Consider the following 15,069-nt stretch of genomic DNA (forward strand, 5'->3'; position numbering starts at 1 on the left):
GCAATGCTATAATGCAATGACATGTAATGCTGTGACCCATGAATGTATTTACATATCTTGTTATCTGTATTATTGTATGTCTTGTTCCACTCCCCTCAATAATGCCCGCAGGGCCATGAGGGTACTTGAAATAAATAAATAAACACAAATGGTAAACACATGTGAACACACATGTGAACACACATGTGAACACACATGTGAACACACATGTGACTCAAACCGGCACAGCGCAGTGCTGTGCCGGTTTGAGTATTGAGCAATGTAGCAAAGTATTGAGAAATGCTTAAACCACCGGCAATAGAGTGCTGAAAGACTGCGTCTCTAACGTACCTATTTTAATTCAAATTTCTTGAATATAGGGCTGTCTTGCAGATAAGGCATCTGATCCAACTGACCTGATTTTACACCTGCTACATGCATACAATGCACTCAGATATAACTGGTAATAATAATTATAAAAGGCATTTAAAACCTTGATAGTATGATGAAGATGCATGACTAGAAAAGTTGTCCCCCTCGTACTTGTTAAAAAGGTGTAAGTACGACACATGTTCTTTTTTTCCTCAAGTTTTGCATTAATTGACCCCCGGGAACCTCGAACCCACACACACAAAAAAATATACTGCTATGTTAATAGTATTATGAATAATTTTTCGTGAACCCTTCTTTACAGACAAGTTGCAGCCTCGTTTCTGCAGGTTGAGCTGTATCATGTAAAATAACATGGAAAGTGGTCACATGGGAGCATGGCACTATGTCATAATGTTCGTTTCAGTTGACCCTCTTGCCCTACAAGTCGCTGCTCACTATGGCCAGTGATGCAACAGCAGCGTCTCTGTGATTTTCATCACACTTCTGTCCTATTCCATCCTTACCAGAGTTGGCGGCACATAGATGCCGAAATTTCGATAGTGTTGCTTTCTCAGGTGGTTGCTTTTGATTTGCTCTATATCAGTTGGCACTTCAGCTGCATCAAACTTCTTTTTTACCTCTTCAACAACAAAATCAACCACAATCTTATGACACCTGTGTTGTCCTTCTAGCTGCCTACAAAGACCAGTCAATCTAGCAACAACACTGACAGTCTCTACTATCTTCTAATGGGGGAGAGGTGCATCCCACTATATCTTCCACATTGTTGTCACTATGTGGGCTGGCTGGGGAGGCAACAACTGTAATATGTTTGCATTTGCATATCTTAAAGTGATGCTTGTACTGTGTTATAACACCTAAATTAGTCTTGCACTTGCTGCACAAGAACACTGGCTCACAGTCGTGGTGAAAATCTTTTCTATGTTGAGCAAATGAGTTGTATGCCCTACAAAAAAAGTCACAGTGATAGCACAGATGTGGCTCTACCAGGCCAGGTGTGGTTCCTTCTGACACTGCTGCTGATGCTGACGCGCTGCTGCTTGCCTCGTACACTGTTGCAGCTGCAGTAGATATGGTACTCTCTGTATCTATTACTGCCGTGTCAGCTGTCATGGTAACTTCAGGTGGTATCGGGCTCACTTCTGCAACAGAGATGTCGTTTGCCCCTTGAGGGCTCTTATCAGGGCCAGTAATTTCGTAGGCATTGTCTCCTGCATCGAAGAACCAATAAGAACAGCCTGCATTAATAAACATAGCTCTAAAAGTATGGACATCAATTACACAATTGTGTGTGTACATCACAGTAAAGCCTCATTCGAAGAGGTACTCAAGAGGCACGGGAAACATGTCTCTCGAAACCAAAAACTTTAAAACACTGAGGAGCCAGACTAGATCACTTTATTACGCATCATCACTAAAGTATGTTCAGATATATCTGAAGGAATAACTGCTCAGGGTGGCTTAAAGCGCCCCTAAACCACTTCTCGACATTTTTTGAACATTTCAAGTAAACACGCGTATCGAAATCAGAATGCCGTCACAATCGACTATGCCAAACGCCACAGTGCTACGCACTGTGGGACCACCACAATATGAAGAAAACGACCCCGTGCGCCTCTCTGGACCTATCCTGCACCCCCCAGTTTGTCCTGACGTCACCAGGCTGTCTCTGATGATGTCACCAGTTTCCGGTGCTGTCGATTGGTCGAACGAAAGTGTACGACTGCCCGCAAGGCCTGCAAGCAAATACACACACTCCTTCTTCCTCGTCGCGTTGCTCGCGATACCATTGTGGGCAGCCAATGGGGGCAAAGAACTGACACGCCAACCGAAGGGTCTTCCTATGAGGCTCTTCAACACGAATCACCTTACAGTTCCATTGTATTGGTGAGGTCATTAGCGCCACCCCTCGCAGGACGTTGGGCCAGTGTGGCAGCAACAGAGATTGTTGGTGATGGACTGTCCCGTAACATTTGGAGATGTACTAGGTGAGGAAAAGACGATACTGTCCAGATGGGGTGTACCACATGAAAGAGTAAAATGAGCGGGGACTACTTTTCGGTAATCCAACACATGTAGCTCCACTATTACTGCACCATTTCGAAAAATTCTCGTGGCTACGTGTTCGTTGCCTTATCGTGTACAACTGCAACACCGCAACTAAATTCCAACCTCAGTGGTTTTGGGGCCCTTTAAAGAAGATATTCACACCTTTTTAGTGACTGTAGATTGTGCTAGCCTCCTTCCCAACTTCTGGAAGTTAAACACTTCACTTTGCAAGCCTTGTTGCTCGCATTACCTTTGAGGTGCTCTTAGACGCTCGTCAGCTTCAACTGCCGACACTTTCTGCCGTGCACTATCCTCGTTGCCCTCCTTTTCTAGTTCATGTTTAAAGAGAAATGCGCAATTGAGTTGTGTGAGGATTGCGTGATCATTACGCCCTTCGGAGCACACAAGGTGCACCAAGTGAATGTGTCTGGGTTATGTCCCTTCGAAGTAGTGAATACTTAAAAAGTCATCCTTAGTTACAAAGGTGTCTCTTGTATAGTGTTGTTAACGTGGCAAACATCGGAAAACCAACCAAACCATTTCAGATGTCTCTTACAACCAAGTGTATCTTGTAATGAGATTCTACTGTACAGAATATTTTTCATCTATGGATCATCTGCATGTACATATAGTCACAAAGACATGTGTCGAATGGCGAATCAGGAAACAGCTCGTACTCTTACTTTTTGTCCCTAACATAAGCAGCTGATAACAATATGATAAAAAAGCAGGCAATGAGGCTAGGATGGAACATAATCCTTCAGCTCTAAACAGTTTTTGGGTGAAGTGAAGTGAAGTCAAAATTTTGGCAGAGGTCTTTCCACAACAGGAGGACAGCCTGGATGGTGACAAGCCAGCCACGAATTACATGGGGCTGTTTGGGGCTGTCAAATCTCCAGCATTTGATCCATTTGAATGTCTCCTGCAAAAACTCCACATGACCAGAGTCAGCACTGATGGCATAGTCCATCTTGCCAGGCCTGGCAGTGATGCTTTTGCTGTTGAGACAGTCAAATAGCTTGTCAATTCTATCAATAAAGTCTGCTGTAGACTTGGCAGTCCCATCAATTTTCCCCAGAGCAATCATGACAGTCAATGCCACCGACTCGCTTAGTGCCTCGGCAGCAAACTCGCTCAGTGCCTCGGCAGCAAATTTCGGGTTCACTTCAAAAGGTGTGGAGTGTCAAACATGAAATAAACTTCGTGACCACCCACTTCGAAGAATGGTTCATCTGGAGTTACGTTTAACTGCTCTGAAAGTGTAACATTGCTTGTCCCCTGATCGCACACCACTGCCTTAACAAACAGCTGAATTGAGCTTAGCTGTTCAATTAAGGCAAATAGCAGCCTCCTGATGTAAGGAGCATACAGTTTGGTTCGTGCCACTGCAAACGCCAAAGGTTGCACCCATGGTTTAGAAATTCCAGAAAGGAGGACTACAAAGGCTTGGTTTGCCACACTCGGTGTCCTTTCAGAGCCATTGTCTGAAAAGCCAATGACAATATCGTTTTTGATGTCATACTGCAAATTTTATCGCACAAACATTTCTTCAAATATGATGATACAGGCCCGATCCAGTAAATGCCAATCAGTGATTGCTTCTTTAAGTACATCAATTACATTAGGAATAATTCCGGTTGTCATTGGCACTTCTGTCAGCCACCTCCGAAGAGACCTCGAGGTTGGCAAAGCAAGCACACTGGAAAGGGGCCTGTATGCCACCGGTCTATGAAAATATGTGCTCAGGGCAAACTCTTTCATTTCCTGTGACCACTTCCTTCCCTTCATTTTGCGACCATGGAGCACGACCTGACTGCTCACGAGCTTGTAAAACTCTGGTGTCAGACACGAGCTTAGGGTTTCCATGGCATCCCTCTTAGTAACCTTACGAGGACTCTTGCGCTTTGGCAACCGTGACACGGCTCTCCGGTACCTGGGAGCATCTGCTTTGCACCTCTTCAGAATTCTCCCCTTGCCAGGGCTGAACAGCTATTCCTTCCGCCCACGCAATGAAGGTGTACCTACAAGAGTAGTGCATCGTTGTTATAATGCGCAGTTTCATAGAAGTCAAAACACACTTTATTTGTATGAAATAGCTCTTATTCTGTGGGTATCGCTGAACTTATGTCATAAGACAACAATTAGTAATGGACAATATGGAAAGCGTTTAGAGAAAAGCATTCATAATTGACGATGTGGGACTCTAGGGGTATCTTACAAGTGCAATATCAATGTAAACATCACTTCACTGCCTTGACTACAATAACGGGGAGCTTGTATTATATTACTGGTGATGTTTGTCTGAGAGACTCTACCACATACATGTGCACTGCTTTATGGAGTAAACTTACGTTTAGTGCCTAGGCGCCGTCCTGTTGGAGTACCAGTAGCTGGTGTAGCTATAAAAAGCAATTAGGACACATGATGAAACGGCTTCCCAAAAACAGGTCTTAAGTCTAAGCTTACGCTATGCGTTTATAAAATTGCCACTATAGGAGCACAGATTGACTGCATTAGATGCATCTGCACTGTGCTGATATTCAGATTTGCTGAGGTCTGGCAACAGGAAAAGTGTTTGAAAAGTCACAAACGAAAAGGAAGGGTGCAATGCGAGGGCTAGTGCTCGTGTTGGGATCGCCATTTTTGTTTTGGTCTTTTCAAATGCTTTATACATTTTATTTTACTATGTAATGCGTCACAATGTTTGCATGTTAGACGAGCTCTGGATTTAGGACCCACACTGGGTTGTTTCATGGATTACAACTGTTTGTTAAAGTATTTAACAAATCTTTGTGCTATGTAATGTGCTGCAACAATGTGCCCACCTCTGCATAGTCCAGACGGTCCTGGCTCAGGTGTCCACTCCCGCAGGGGCGCAGGGCTGGCAGCGTCATCTGGGTGAAGTTATATAGGAGCTCAGCTGTCGAGCAACATTTTCACACAGCAGTTATTGCATAAGAAACAGCAAACACAGGCGATTAGCAGTGGCAAGTGCAAAATGTGCTGCTATGTTTGCCACAATAAGAGCACAGATTGACTGCATTAGATGCATCTGCAGTGTGCTGACATCCAGATTCGCTGAGGTCTGGCAACAGGTAAAAAGTGTTTGAAAAGACAGAAACGAAAAGGAAGGGTGCAATGCGAGAGCTAGTGCTCGTGTTGGGATCGCCATTTTTGTTTCCGTGTTTTCAAATGCTTTATACATTTTATTTTACTATGTCATGCGTCACAATGTTTGCATGTTAGACGAGCTCTGGATTTAGGACCCACACTGGGTTGTTTCGTGAATTACAACTGTTTGTTAAAGTATTTAACAAATCTTTGTGCTATGTAATGTGCTGCAACAATGTGCCCACCTCTGCATAAGTCCAGACGGTCCTGGCTCAGGTGTCCACTCCCGCAGGTGCGCAGGGCTGGCAGCGTCATCTGGGTGACGTTATATAGAAGCTCAGCTGTCGAGACACATTTTCACACAGCAGTTATTGCATAAAAAACAGCAAACACGGACGATCAGCAGTGGCAAGTGCGAAATGTGCTGCTTGCCAGAATAATAGCACATGCCACCAGCTTCGTTTGTGTTTACAATACAATATGAAGGGCTCTGAATTTAGGACGCATGTTGCGTTACTTTCTTAATGTCTATATCTAATGCTCCAAATAAATTTTTGCTTTTGTAATAGTTAAGCTACAATACGTCATGAATTTTTACAACTGTTAAAGAATCAACAAGCTAAATGCAGCCTACCTTGATGATTCACAAGCACGCCTGGCAGAGATGGATTGATTTGCCCTGGGCTAACTCCGCAGCCTGAAATCGAATTGAAGTGCCATTAAGGAAACTAAATGTATGCCAGCAAAGTTGACAATAGAGTTATTCTTTCTATTGAGTTTACAAAGTGAAGAGTACATATTCACCACATAGTAAATTCCAAAAAAAAAGAAGTGCACTTTCAAAGCAGGCCGACACTTTTTTCCAGTTGATGAAAAAATGGTGCGAGAAAGCTGTGCTATTTAATGTGGATTGTAAGATAAGGCGCACGTAGTCTAGCTAAAAAAGTTTAAAACTGGACCTGCCTTTTGACTCGAACAACTCAAATGGCGCTGTCACGGTTGGCACAGTTGACCAAACGAGCCTTTGTCCCGCCGGGTCCAAAAAGTCTCCATCCCTGAAGTGCGCCGAACAGATTCTGTAGTTGCTGACCTTCTGCCTGGGCAAACCCATCAGGTCCTGCCTCGCAGAGTACTTGAGAAACGCTTCCATCCTGAAGAAACGTAAGCGAAAAGCATAAATTCCAACGTGATAAAGTGCGCAGTCGGATCACGCATAAAAACTCGTTTCGTCATCTCGGCACAGCAAAAGTTGTGATACATCTACCTTGAGGCTCAGAAACGCGTTTTTCAACGATAATTAGTTTTCAGTGGGAGACAAATACAAAGCACACACCCAAGCACGTGGTTATATGAGAGACGCAAAGGTGAAACTATACAGTATGTTTCAAGTGGTTTGTGTTAGCTGCTTGTTGGTCCAACGGTGTTACTGCAACATATTTGTTCTCAAATCAGCCATATTTGCAATTAACAGTTGTCTCACTCCAGAACGGCTATGTATGACTGCGCACACTAATTAGCACAAATGAAAGCCGGGAAGCAAGCTGTCCGCTCACCTGGTGTCTTTAGGCACCCGGAAGAGCCTTGCATGGCTCGTTCTCGAGGTATTCGTGCACCATTGCTCAATGCATCTGCGGTGCGCGCAGTCCTGGAACGGGCGAAACATCGGAAACATCGCGGAGCGCTAGCACAGTTACTGAGGGTCGCGAAACTGACGAAACTGACCATGCCGGCAAACACACGCAACGCACGCTTCCCGATAATAACAGATAGCGAAATATGCAATTCACGTAGAGCGCTAAATTGGGGCGGTGCCGCGGGCGCCGTGCACGCATCTCGATGACAATAGATAACAAAAATAAAGCGTTACGTAGCGGACTTAGCAGCCGCCGGGCCGGCGGGAACGGCACGGCGGCGCGGGCGCGTAGACAGTCGAAGGTGAGAGAGTTGAGAGGGCATTACGAGAGAGGGCGAAGGGAGAGGAGTTGAGCGGGGGGATGGGCTTGGCCACCTGGATCGGCGCGCGTGCTCGCGACGATCTACGAGGCCATGCAAGGGAAATGGATTTTTGCGTTCGCCCATTACAGAGATGGCGCCAATTTCCTGTGCCACCGGAACCGGGGAGTGCCCCCCCCCCCCTGTTTCAGCGTGTGATACGCTCGGGGTTTTATAAATACCATGTGAACTTGCACGACTGTGTTTCAAAAATTGCTTTCGGAAACAGTGTTACGCCATGTGTACAGAGTCAAGATAGACTTCAATTGAAAGCTTACGACGCAGTGAATTTTACGATAGACACCGTAGTTTTATCACAGGGGGCGTTTTTTTCTCGAAAACTGAGCGCAAATATTCGTCGTTTCCATAGGCTTCCATTGCAAAATTTTCAACCGATCTGGGAACAAAATTCTTGCTTGCCACAACGCGATCGCTGCATTCGGCTCGTGTGGATTGTCTTCCAGAATATGTCTGTCACCTGCCTTTTTCAATAATCAAACTGCAGCTTTTGTTATTCGCGAAAAACCCGCTCGTTCCATTGAAAACACGCTAGCTTTGTGCCGGGGCCACTTGGGGCGCTAGTTGGTACGTGTCCATAAAAGCTGAATATGTGCCATTAAAAATGTATACGAAATCGCCCATCTTTCCACTTTAATACATACGAAGGAAACCGATATCACAATTCGTTCGATAATCAGAGAGCATTACGTGCCCTTACCAAAAAGAACTCCTGGATCATAACCGTACTGCAATGACCACATACATGAACAAACACCCAGCATTACAAGTTCTACTGGTCTGGGTACCAGGTCACCAGAGGATAGAGGGCAATGAACGAGCGCATGCCTTAGCTTGTGATCTCTTTCCACCGAGCAACACCTGAAACAACGCCATAATCGGATCAAGGAACACACAAAGAAAACGACAGACTCCTACTACCATACGCATCACAAACACACACTATAGGACACTGCACTAATGCGCCCGGCAAAAACACACTACGGAGCGTTGCTGTCCAATCCGTGAACACGATCAGCATGTCAAGTGGCGAATATGCCAAACTATTCAGCTCTCTGTCGTTTTCTTTCAGGAAGGCAGGAACCAGGCGGTTGCAGGGAAAGTACGCAAAAGGAGCCACATTGTCAAGGTGACTGGCGAGTGCCAGCACAGCTGGGCCGCCGGCTGCGATATGCTGGGAAGAACTGCGCCGGCTACCATAGAGAAAGGAATACAACAAGAGCGGACACTCCCATAGAGCCCAGCGGCCGAATTGGCTGCAGCGCACCAAGCCGGCTCAGTTTCTTTTTTTTTTTTTGCTTTTGCAGCAAATATTTATTTACATATTTATTTTTATTTATTAAAAATTTATTTGCAAATTATTTTATCAAGTAAAATTGATTGCGAACGATTGTCACAAGCCTCCATTGAATATGCGCCACGTGCAATTTCATAAAGACGCAAGACACCTTGTGAAATGTGGAAATATTAACGTTTATTTTATTCTTTGTAAATGCTCGTCGCGGGCTTTTTGTGCATTCATTCAGCGTTGTGGCACCAGGTAAGCAGCAGTAGTTTCCGCAGGAAGCTCCACCAGACGACGTGAGCTGAAAAAAATTACAAGCGTTATTTTGGTATTAACATCTAAGAATAATGCCTGTAGAGGCGAAGCGTGCGAAAGAGGTGGGTGGGCGGCATTACAAACAAAAGCAGTTCGTATTTACACACACGGCGTAGTAAATACCCGACTCATCCCAAGCAATACCGTACATACCACAAACACATTCTAATTCCAAGCATTCCCCTCTTCCGAATACTCATTTCCTGCTCTTTAATAGCACGAATGCGCGGGCAACGGCGCGTTTCGCGTACTTGGCCACAACCGACGCGATAGTACGCTACGAATGCACAGAGGTGGCCACAACACAGGCTCTCAACCAGAGCATGCTGGACGCTCGCAGAATTCCTTCTACTCGCACTCAAGACAAAATGCGTGGGTGCCGTTCAGAAGACAGAATTTTCGAGTTACTAGTTTCTGGCGTTTGAGCTCCTTGGCTTATCTCTTGCGCGTTCTGCAGGTGCAAGCAACGCCCTCCCGTGTTATCACTCTTGACGATTGCTCGTCGCGTTTTCAACAAGCGTGGGTACCGAAAGAAGGCTTAAATTGTTGCGGGGACATAAAAATTGCCACAAACTTGTCGCAGTAAGATTCAGTACGCGCCAAACTAACTGTCACCACGGCCGAGCTGCTTTTCGCTGCGTCACAACAGACGCGGCGAGCGGGCCTCATAACATAGATATCGAAAATAATTTTGAACAATGTTGAGCGTCGGAGAAAGAAAAGCGCCATAAACTTGTCAGTGGATTAAAGCGCGAAACCGCGCACCACGGCCGAGCCGATTTTCGCTAACCGAGTCGCAGCGCCAGGCGCGCCCACTGTGCTCGAAACGTAGCCCAAAAAGTAAGGAAATTAGTTTCAATAATGTTGGCAGTCAGAGAAAGCGCCAAAACTTGTCGCAGTAAAATTCAGTACACGCGAAACTGCGTCACAGCACCCTGCGCGACCAGCGTACCCAAAGACTACCGGAATTAGTTAAAGCAATATTGGGGCTTATAGGAAGCGTCGCAAACATCTCCCAGTGTGATTCTTTAAATTAACTGCTCCACGACGGCCACGCTGTTTTTCGTTAACTGCGTCACAAGTCTAGCCTAGTTGCCGGGCAGTAAGCCTAATTGCTTGAAGTGCGTCGCAGACTGTCGAACAAAGTTTCTCACCTTGCCGTAGTTCAATAGTGCAGTGCTGCCTTGTTGAGTTCCGAATGAATGCAATAATTCGCCGGGAGGCCACCAAACCAGGCTAAATCCCAAAATAGAAAAACAGGCGGACGGGTGCCCGAACAATCCAACGCTCAGATGCGCGGCCGGTCTCTCTCACTTCGGCTGCGTGTCTGACGAATGACGCAAACATCTGGCTCGTCATTCGCCGGTTCGCCTGTCGCTAGGCAACAAAAGTAAGCCGCAAAGTTTAATTTAATTTATACGCAGATATTTTTAATTTTTCCCGGAAAGAATAAAAAAAATTAAACAATTTCTGTTAATCTCATTTCACATTCTTTTTTTCGATGCTCGCGACCCCAATTCGTCGATGTTAATACTATAGCGTGACGTGTTTCCTGTTTCCAATTTTCGCCGAGTGTCCGCTCTTGTTCAATCCCTTTCTCTATGGGCAACCAGCGCTGAAGCTTCGCGTGCCGACAGCAGCGCCGTAACACACAGCCTAGCGAGCGGTAGACAGTTTCCAGTAGCACACGCAGTGATTTCGTGTCAGCAAATTCAGCGATTGTCTTGAGTCACACTTTTCACGGCTCCTCAAACGGCAGGGAACCGACGTGCTAGGACGTAGCAGCGCATGCGCTCTACGCAGCGCGCATGGCCATGGACAGAACTTGGCTGGCCGCATCGGGCTAGACAAACATTGATACAGGCGCACGTTTCTTATCGCTAAATATGTCGTGCCATCTTCGTAGCCTCCCTATCGGACGGTTTCAGCATATTTTAGTAACGCATGAAAAATGTCGTAGCGCCTCCTGGCCAGCGCTGGTTCCCCATGCGGCTACGCTCGGAGCCGCGGTATATAAGCTCTTATCAAAGGGGCGTGTCGCAGTAGCGCACGTATAAGTTATCGGTAGACGTGCAGCCACGACACTCCCCCGTTCTTATTGTAGTTCGGGCGCATGCACTGAAACAAAAAGTAGGTCATGGCACATAGCGGTCTGGAGGGCGCCGCTGCCTTGCAGGATAACGCCGCTCTGCCGTGGTCGGAAGGTGGCTGCACCGGGTCGCGGCTGCTCGGGGTCGCCTCGCTGTTCAGGGATGTACGGAAAGTCCATAGCCCTGGCTTAAATTATGTGGTTCTGGTGGCGCTTCCAGGCAAACGCACCTCCACCGGTTTCTACACGAACTCCGTATGAAACAGGTCCAGTCCGCCCTAACACAATCCCAGGCAATCCCTTTGCACCGCGTCTGAAATTTTGCACAAGAACACATTCACCCCCAGCGAATTCACGTGCGCGCTGCTTGCGACGCACTGTCTGGACGAACTGCCGCGTCGAAACCTTCTGCTGCAGCGAGGGCTTGACGGCATCTAGACGGATGCGGAGTATACGCTGCAGCAGGAGAGTGGCCGGCGCCTCGCCAATGGTGGTATGTGGAGTGTTCCTGTAAGACAACGAAAACTCACCATACGTGGTGCTTAAGCTCGCGGCAGTACTTTTCCACAGTGCCGCTTTCAAAGTTTGGACAAATCGTTCAGCTTGTCGATTACTGCTCGGATGGTAGGCTGACGTCCTTACATGGCGCGTGCCAATGCTCTTGAGGTGGTTTGAAAACACAGCTGAGATGAATTGCGGTCCATTGTCAGATACCACAACTTCAGGGTAACCAAACCTGCAGAAGATTTCGTGGAGACGCTTTACTGTGTTTTTTGCGGACGTGTCTCGCATTTGGCGCACCTCCGGCCACTTGGAGTGAGCGTCGACCACAACCAGGAACATGGCACCCTTGAAAGGTCCTGCAAAATCGATATGCAGACGTTCCACGTGGTCTGGTTGGCGATGACCACGGGTGCAAAGGAGCCGGGCAAGGCATCCCGCGTTGAGTTAAACAGGGATTGCAAGAACGCACTTGGGCGTCAATGTCGCGATCGATGCCTGGCCACCATACGTGACTGCGTGCTAGTTCTTTCATCCGAGCAATTCCAGGATGTCCCTAGTGCAATTCTTCGAGCATCTGCGACTGGTGTTTCCGAGCAATAACGACACGCATTCAAAGAAGAAGACACCCTATCTGTGCTGAAAGTTCACAGCGTCTGTGAAAAAACGGCTCCATTTCTTCACTCACGACGTTCTCAGGCCAACCGTTCATTACGTGCTGCATGACCATCTTTAGAATCGGATCTCGGGCCGTTTCGCGTGCCACATCACGGCAGTTAATTGGCAAGGACTGCATGCGTAGGAGATAAAACTGGTCATCCGAGTATTCTTCACTTTCATTTGGCAGAGGCAATCGAGATAAGCAATCTGCTTCGGCGTTTTGGCTCGATGGCTTATACGTCAAGGTAAAATTGTAAGCAGACAGAACTAAAGCCCAGCGTTACAGTCTAGCTGCGGCAACAGTTGGTATTCCCGTCTTGGGAAAAAAAATTGTCTGCAAGGGTTTGTGGGCAGTAACGAGAACAAATGAACGCCCGAAAAGATATATAGTAGTGGAAACGTTTTAGGCCGAAAACTAGAGCGAGCGCCTCTTTATCCAGCTGACTATAATTGACCTCCGGTGAAGATAAGGTACGTGATGCGTACGCAACCGGATGGCACTGACCATTTGGCTCCACATGAGAGATCACAGCTCCTATACCGTATGCCGATGCATCACACAACAGTTGCAGGGGCGCACTGGGGTCGTAGTGAGCGAGAACGGGTGGCTGCGACAGCATTTAGGGGTAAAACGACGTTTGACAGGTTAGGAACAAACTTGCCATAGTAGTTTATCAAGCCCAACAGTGAATGCAATTGCTGCTTGTCCGTGGGACGCGGAGCGTTTGCGATGGCTTCTAGCTTGTCAGTTGCCGGTTCAATTCCGAGCGCGCTAATGACATGTCTCAAGTACTGCAACTTGTCTTTGAAAAACTCGCATTTTTCTTTCTTTACCCTAATGCCTCTGTCTGATAACCGTCTCAATACCGCCTCCAAATTTTTTAGGTGCTCTTGTTCAGTCTTTACGGTGACCATGATGTCATCGACGTAACAACTCCGTCAAGGCCCTTCAGAATATTATCCATGATCTTCTGAAGGATCGCCGGCGCTGAGGCGATGCCAAAAGGCAAGCGGTGAACAATATAGAAGCCCCTGGGCGTGTTCAAGGTCCGGTAGGCTTTGGATTCCTCGTCCATCTCGACTTGCTGATAAGCCCGACTTCAATCAATTTTGGAGAATTTCTGACCACCCGCTAATGCTGCCAAAAGCTCATCCGGGTACGTCTCGACATTCGACATCTAGGATTGGGTTCAGTGTGAGTTTGTAATCTCCACAGATTCTAATAGACCCGTCGCGCTTTACTACGGGAACAATTGGCGTAGCATACTTGCTACTGCCCCCCCCCCCCCGACACGAGAAATGATTCTCAACTTCTCGAGCTTTTCCAATTCAGCCTCTACCCTATTCACAAGAGCGAAAGGCACACTCCGTGCTTTTAGAAAACGAGACAATTGGTCATCCTTAAACTTGAGGCTAACCTGCTCTCCTTGTATGGTCCCTAACTCATCCTTAAACAGGTCTTCGTTTTTTTTGTAGCAGCGTTTCTAGTGCTGCAGGTGGACTGCCTGACGCAGCGGACACCTTGCAAAGACCTCGAATGCCACCCCAGTCTAGCCCGATATGCTGTAGCCAGTTGCGACCCAAGGGCGGTAGGCCGCCTTGCGGAACAATGTAAAGCGGCAATCGTGCCTCTTGGTTATTGTGGCGGACCAGCACATCCAATACTCCTACAGGCTTTACGGTTTCCCCTGTGTGCGTCTTCAGTTGCATCTTTGTTGGTTGCAAACGAAAGCCAGGAAAGTACACTTTAGCCTGATGGTGCAACATGACCGATACTGCTGCTCCAGTGTCGAGCTCCATGTTTACGGTAGTTCCTTCTACATTTACGCCTACCATTATGGGTGCCGTTCGTGACACGCCGACACTGTTGAGCTTATTGAAGTCGTGCTGGGTTTGGCACTCAAGCGTGCGCATACACTGCTTCTGGTGTTTTCGTTCCGCTCTTGCTCTGCACATTCTGCGTATGTGCTCCTGTCGGTTACATTCGAAGCAAGTAGGTCGTACGTGCGGACACGCTTGCGCATCGTGCTTAAAAGAACCACAGCGATAACGCTGCTGGGATTTGGCACGTTTATTTGCGTACTTATTCTTCTGCTTTCCACTCTGCATTCGGTGAACTAGGCCACCGCTATCTGATAAATCATGGGCTGTCACTGCATTGTTCATTGCGGCCTCGTACGCCAGAGCACGCTCAACTGCCTTCTGGAAAGTTAAATGCTTGTCGTCGACGAACAGCTGTCTCTGGATGTCTATTCGCCGCATGCCACACACAAACTTGTCGCGAAGCGCAACGTCGAGGAAAGAACCGAAATCGCAGGTTTGAGCTAGCCTGCGTATCTCTTCTAGAAACTGAGCTATCGTCTGCGTTTAGCCCTGCACGGCGCGATAAAACTAGGCTCTCTCGGCAATAACGGGTGGCTGTGGCGACAGGTGTTTGCTCAAAACTTCCCTTAACTCGCTTATCGACTTCGATGTAGGCGTATCGGGAGCAGTCAAAGACTTTAACAGTTGGTAGGTTTTCGGACCAATGAGACTCACGAAAACGTTGACTTGAAGGTCGGCTGGAACCTTGTTTGCCCTCAGGCACGATGAGAGTCGTTCGTCGTACGACGTCCAGTCACTGGTCGAGTCGTCAAAAGGTTCCATCTGTCCCAGCTGCGAGGCCATTTCGCAGTAT

General features: G+C 47.2%; 1 long non-coding RNA gene across 1 annotated transcript; it reads right to left on the reverse strand.

Moving 5' to 3' along the window:
- Nucleotides 1-253: 253 nt before the first annotated feature.
- LOC139057060 (uncharacterized) lies at nucleotides 254-4,813 on the reverse strand. Its single transcript, XR_011512558.1, has 3 exons — nucleotides 4,773-4,813; nucleotides 4,355-4,442; nucleotides 254-1,583 (listed from the first exon to the last, which is right to left on the reverse strand). It is a non-coding gene; the product is annotated as an uncharacterized lncRNA (long non-coding RNA).
- Between the last annotated feature and the right edge of the window lie 10,256 nt (nucleotides 4,814-15,069).

This window comes from Dermacentor albipictus, chromosome 1 (genome assembly GCF_038994185.2).
Source record: "Dermacentor albipictus isolate Rhodes 1998 colony chromosome 1, USDA_Dalb.pri_finalv2, whole genome shotgun sequence".
Taxonomy (NCBI): domain Eukaryota; kingdom Metazoa; phylum Arthropoda; class Arachnida; order Ixodida; family Ixodidae; genus Dermacentor; species Dermacentor albipictus.